Source organism: Cydia strobilella, chromosome 17 (genome assembly GCF_947568885.1).
Source record: "Cydia strobilella chromosome 17, ilCydStro3.1, whole genome shotgun sequence".
Taxonomy (NCBI): Eukaryota; Metazoa; Arthropoda; class Insecta; order Lepidoptera; family Tortricidae; genus Cydia; species Cydia strobilella.
In genome coordinates, this window is record NC_086057.1 from 4,973,485 (window position 1) to 4,979,535 (window position 6,051).

The following is a 6,051-nucleotide window of genomic DNA, read 5'->3' on the forward strand; positions in this document are numbered from 1 at the left end:
TGGACTGTAAATGTCTGAAAATATTTTTTATTATTATTTTATTTATACTTACACAAAACTATCAGGGCGCCAACCAGTATGGTACCTAACTAGTTTAGCGGCCTACAAAATTCCTGTTTATTATTTTAAAATTTGGTTATATAAAAGATAATAACGCGAAAAAACCTAAACATAAGTCAAATTAAGGTCAATATGGTGAAGATCGGCATTTTTCTGTTTGTTACGAAGAACGTCACGGTAGTTAAATTAATATTAGGCCTAAAACTCTAGCTAAAGCATAAAGCATAAAGTCCGTCTAAGCTAACAATAAGTCCGTCTAAAAAAAACTATGAAAATATTACGTTTATTATGTATTCCATACTTTGTCATTGCAGAGCCTGTGCTGTGTTAGCTTGGTCCGACTATACACAAATGTGTCCGTCAAATGTAAAATCATAAAAATCTGTTACCTATTTGCGTCTCATCAAATTACGGTGCAGTAGGTTTAGAGAACGGAATTTTTGAAAAGTCGTAGCGCTTTTTTTAGATTACAATATTGTTGCCAAAAATTTTATTAGCAATATTGAGATATTTTTCTAGGGACTTTAGTAATTCGAATCCTGAGTTTTCGACTTTCGCTCGATAGAAAAAATCACGAACATAGGTCTAAAATGCTCTTTAAAATATTATTATAATTTTTTCACAAAAACTAAAAATATGATAATTATTTCTAAAAATGAGCAATAATTATGCTTGAGGGAAGACAGCGATTACTTTTTTATTATTAAAACACAAAAAAATAATAATTCATAAACATGATAATAATTATCCGCGGTCCCGAGCACGCACATCCATCAGATCTCGCTCACACTCACGCTTAGTGAGAGTGAGAGAAGAACACGAACCCACTGGGCCTTAAATCAGCTAATCTGGGATCTTTAATACCCGTCATGTACCCAACTGATTAGACGGACACATTTGTGTATATTCCCAGCTAAAGTAGCCGGTGACGACACATCACTAGAACTGCATAGTCGCTCGATTAACGTTATTGCTGTTATAACGGTGACGTTTTGCTACGAGGATAAATCTAAAGGTGAGGTTATTAGAAAAAGTTAGACCATTCTGTGAAGAAAATGGCTGAAAAGAATCTGGCTTGTTGGTGCGAGCTTTAAAATATGTTTTACTATAGGTTTTTTTAGTGGTTGTTGTTAGTGTTGTTGTGTTGTAATGTTAGTTAGTCAGAGCCACTTGCACCATTCCACTAACCCGGGGTTAACCGGTTAAACCTGGAGTTAATCATGGTTACCAGTACAATTTGACACTGGGTTAAGGGGATGGTGCAAGTGGCGCTGTGTTTAATGACTTCAAAACGTTAAATTGTACCAGAGTGACAACTGTCACGAGCCCCTAAGAATAAAATTGAAACACACGAGTAGGTGTTTCAATACTACATAGGTAACATCAAAAAACCGAACAAGTGCAAGTCGAACTCGCCCACCGAGGGTTCCGTACTTTTTAGTATTTGTTGTTGTAGCGGCAACAGAAATTAATCATCTGTGAAAATTTCAACTGTATATCACGGTTCCTGAGATACAGCCTGGTTACAGACAGACAGACAGACGGACAGCGGAGTCTTAGTAATAGGGTCCCGTTTTTACCCTTTGGGTACGGAACCCTAAAAATCAATTCTTACCTACATTTCATTTGTTTTATTTTAAAGATTGCCAGTGTTGCTAACAGTATGCAGCGGGAATCTGTAAAGGTTTTTCACATACAATATTCTAGTCCTAGGTTTATTTTTTATTACGCCGTAATAAAAATATGCGTAAAGTTTGCCCGATACGAATCACCTTTCTGAGCCGTGTTTACGATATTTTTATGATATCCGTGGCTGCTGGGATGTAAGATCAAAAAAATTCACCGTTTGTCGTTAGGCCATGGAATAAAATTTATTGTATTGGTTCAGTCGCCAAATAAATATGAGTGAGCAATCTGTCAACAAATATCCGAACACCGCTATGAGCGATTTCAAAATGACCTACGTTTTATTTTTGGGTATCTAAACCCTATAGTAGATATTGTAATATGCGTGCGTCAAAAACGACTAACGGAATGTTATGGGGCTTGTATTATGTTACCAAAGTGCCTGGTGAATACTACTTTTTACTAGTTTATACACGTAATACGTAATAAATGTTTTTCTCTTAGGAAACGCTATAAAATACAAAAAAGTCGGTTCTGGCGCGTCGGTTCGAATCGAACTCTAGTGAGCGGTAGTGAAAACGCGTTTTCCCTAGCGTTTAGACTAGAGATAGTCAAAACTAGTTTTAACGGAAAACACGGTAACAAACAATGTGAGTATTTCCACAAACGGGCCTGAAATCTTACAAATATACTTGTCATTACTATAACAAAATAACACAAATAGTAGCTCTCTAAAATAAGATTAGGTTTTTTTAATTAACCTAAGTAAATTAGTTAGGGGTGACATCGTCACTGAGTGACGAAACCCCTTAAAAAAATAGATTAAAAAAAAGTAAATTAGTACTTGACGAATTGATTGAATAAATTCAAAGCTTCCTTAATTATTATATGCAGAAGGCATTTTGTATGAATAATAAATTACAAAATCCTATATAATCTCTTAGCAAAATATCAAAGATCCCTGAATACACAGGGTATTTCCGGGATAATGAAGGGTTCCCTCGGGATAAGTTGAATACTGTTATACGGGACAATTTAGTTACATCCAAAGCTAAAAATAAAGACGTTCGTCCCGAAATAACTATCAAACGATACGGCAATGAACGGTTTCTGTCTGTTTACATTTAAAGTGAAACTTACACTGTGTTGCTGAGTAATTGATATATACCTTTCTCGCTTTACTTTTTTTTTATTCTTATTATGGCGGTCAGCAAAATACTTATTATGATCTATCAGCACGCGTCGATAACTTATTATAGGTTAGAGCATGCGCTGATTCAGTTAAGATAATGTCTGTATCGCCGCAGATTAGAGAATATGTGATGTTATAGCATGATTATAAAACACTTAGTTATGATGGAATAAATCAGTCTAAGTCTACTCGTCAACGGTACCTTTTACTCACCGAGCCATGTTCCTTTATACTTATAATACCTAAGTTAATACGTACAAAGGTATATTGGATTACCAATGCTACCTATATTCGGACCAAGGTACCTAGCTGTCTGTTGCTGAGTTATTGATAGATACCTTTCCTGCTTTAAATTTTTTTTAATTCTTATATAAAATTTATATGTACAAATTTACTGCACCGACTTTAACGTGACAAAGTGTGAACAGCCATAATAAACAACATACTGTCATATAAACTGAACCCATGACTGTGTAAATTTCATTAGCCTTCATCCAATCATTTTGATGCCTAAGTGGTCATAATCAAAATATGTCCTAATACTTACTTATAGTTAATGAGAGGTAGAAGACACTTGTCTACCAATCTTTTATATGCCAAAAATAGCAACTGATATTTTTATGCAGTCTATTCAATCAAATTTTCTACAAAACGTTTTGTTTCTCACTAGACTTGTAAACCGTAACCGCATCTCTCTACAGTGCAAGATCTTCGATCAATAACGGAACATAAGTAATAGGATTTTTTTTAAATTTAAGGTGTGCATTTTTTTTTAATTTTTTCATAAATTCCATTCCATTTGTCGTAAGTATAGTTGTCTCATCATCGTGTTTTTAAGGGCTTGGGCTCTTGCCAGTGCCAATATCCTGTGCCATCTTATTGACTTTCGGATACCATCTGACGTTTACTTTTTCTTTTACTTGATGGTTAATGTATGTTTTACTTGGCTTCCCTCTCTTGCACCGCGAATTGATATCGTCGTATCGTAAAAGGGTCCACATCTTTCCTTTGCCTTTTGAAAACCATTGAGCATCGAAGACTCAATGGTTTTCAAAAGGCACCTCTTCTCTTCATCGTTGTCTAGTTTGTAGGTAACGTTCCAAGGTGTTCTTTTTCGGACGTTACCAAAAACATGCATCAAGATAAAGAGCCAGTTTTCGGATGAATTTTAATAGAAGATGTTGTTTTAAAACCGCACGATCGAACACTAAGGTACCTGCACCAAAGAAGGCCTATTAGTGTTGTGTTGCTGCCGGTGAGTAAGGTTGCCAGAGAGCTCAACCAAGGTGCGGTGTTAGGGTCGGCATCGCGCATGTAACCCCTCTGGAGTTGCAGGCGTACATAGGCTACAGAGACTGCTCAACATCAGGTGGGCCGTATGCTTGTTTGCCACCGACGTAGTAGACTTGCAGTTTTGTCTATGGTACTAGCAAACATATGGACGCATTTGATCTCATTAACACTTTTATAAAAGTATGAAATTTTGGAAGTAGGCAAGCTTCTTTGGCGCAGGTACGTACCTACCTTAGCCTTACTCATTTTTTATTATTAAAAAAAAAACTCGATACCTACTCTGAATGATCAAGATCAAATGACTTATCATGTGTGTTTAAACGTCAAATACTCATATAAGAAAGCGTTTATTTACGCATTTTATTTTATTATTAAAAAAACCTCGATACCCACTAAGTGCATTTGGCTCAGAAAAATAGGATTAAAAAACCTGAAGACGACCGCAAATTAGGTGATTAAATTGAGGAGTAAGTGTACCGCAGGTTTATCTATACTGCTAACCCATTTTCTTAATAGGTAATTAAGAAAAATATATTTAAAAATAAGTACTAGATTTTTTTACACTTAAGTATGTACAAAATATCATTGGATATTTACTTACCACTAGCTTTTTAGTAAAGGAAAACATCGTGAGAAAACCTGCATGTAACATCCCCGAAGAATTGCAAAGGTGTATGTGAAGTCCCCGACCTGATTTTGGCCAGCGTGGTTGGTGGCTATGGGCCATTAAATCCTCTCACGGACGAGAGGAGGCCTATATATGCCCAGCAGTAAGACGTATAAAGGCTAAATTATTATTAGATTTTTTACAATACTTACAAGTTGGCAACACGGGAAATGCATGAATAGACAAATTCAAATTAATTTCAACGTGTGACAAAATACTAAATTTACTATAAGCTTATTTTCAGCAGCTTATTTCATTGAAATAGAAAAAGTTTCTTAATATAAGTATAAAAAATTATTTGGCTAAAAGTTTTTAAACTTACATCAACCGCTCCTCAAAACCAGAAAGTCCCAAAAACCGTCACAAACATCTCATTAGTACACAGAACAACCACTAAATATTAATTAAATATAACACTTCTGAAACCGAGTTTCAGTTCGGTCGCGTAAACTCGCGAAGCCACCCGTCGCGCACGACTCAGCCTCTGAACGGTCCAGGGACATCTAAAAAACAACTCCTTTAAGCTTATTGCAATAGCGTTTCACGTCAAAACTTCTCTCGGTATTTCCTCCACCATTCGAAATCTAACCTTACCTAACCCGCATAAAGTCGAAAACCGTATTTAAACTTACGCCCTTCCGCGGCTCGGGTAGAGGGAGATAGGGAAGCACAGATGCTGTGCGCATGCGATTTTGGGAGCTTCACTCACATATACGTAGTGGCGGCTATCAACTTCGCCCTTATCATGATTATTCGATATTCTATTTTGAACCGTTAGTGTGTATGATTACAGTAGTTTTTCGGGTGTTTATTTTGTTTGGATTTGACTATAGATCGCTGAAGAGGCTACTCTCTTGTAGTTTATGGCTATAGGTGTGCGTGTGCCGACAGTGCTACATTGTTTGAGCAGGACGCTCTTGTTGTGTGTGGGACGTGTGATAAACAGTGGTCAAATAGCGAATACCTTGCGACATTTGACACGTGATCAGGTTGCCAGGGATCGTCTCTTTGGACATTATAATTAATCGCTATTTCAATTCAATTAATACCGAAAGAAAATGAAAATATTGTCCACACCAATTTACCTTTATTACTCCGTAATCTCGCAAGTATTGAGAAAACATGATCATACCCCGGCCCGGAGGCAAAAATGCACCTGTGCTAGTGACTAATTAAATATCGACTCAGGTGTTATCTTAGATATCGATATGAC

At 36.3% G+C, this 6,051-nt stretch overlaps 1 protein-coding gene across 1 annotated transcript in view; it reads right to left on the reverse strand.

Moving 5' to 3' along the window:
* Window positions 1-5,456, reverse strand: part of LOC134748815 (lachesin-like) — a 90,664-nt gene extending 85,208 nt beyond the window's left edge. Inside the window, exon 1 of the mRNA XM_063683621.1 lies at window positions 5,161-5,456. The gene's annotated coding sequence lies outside the window, so the exon portion shown is untranslated. The remainder of the gene's footprint in view (window positions 1-5,160) is intronic.
* Window positions 5,457-6,051: the final 595 nt, after the last annotated feature.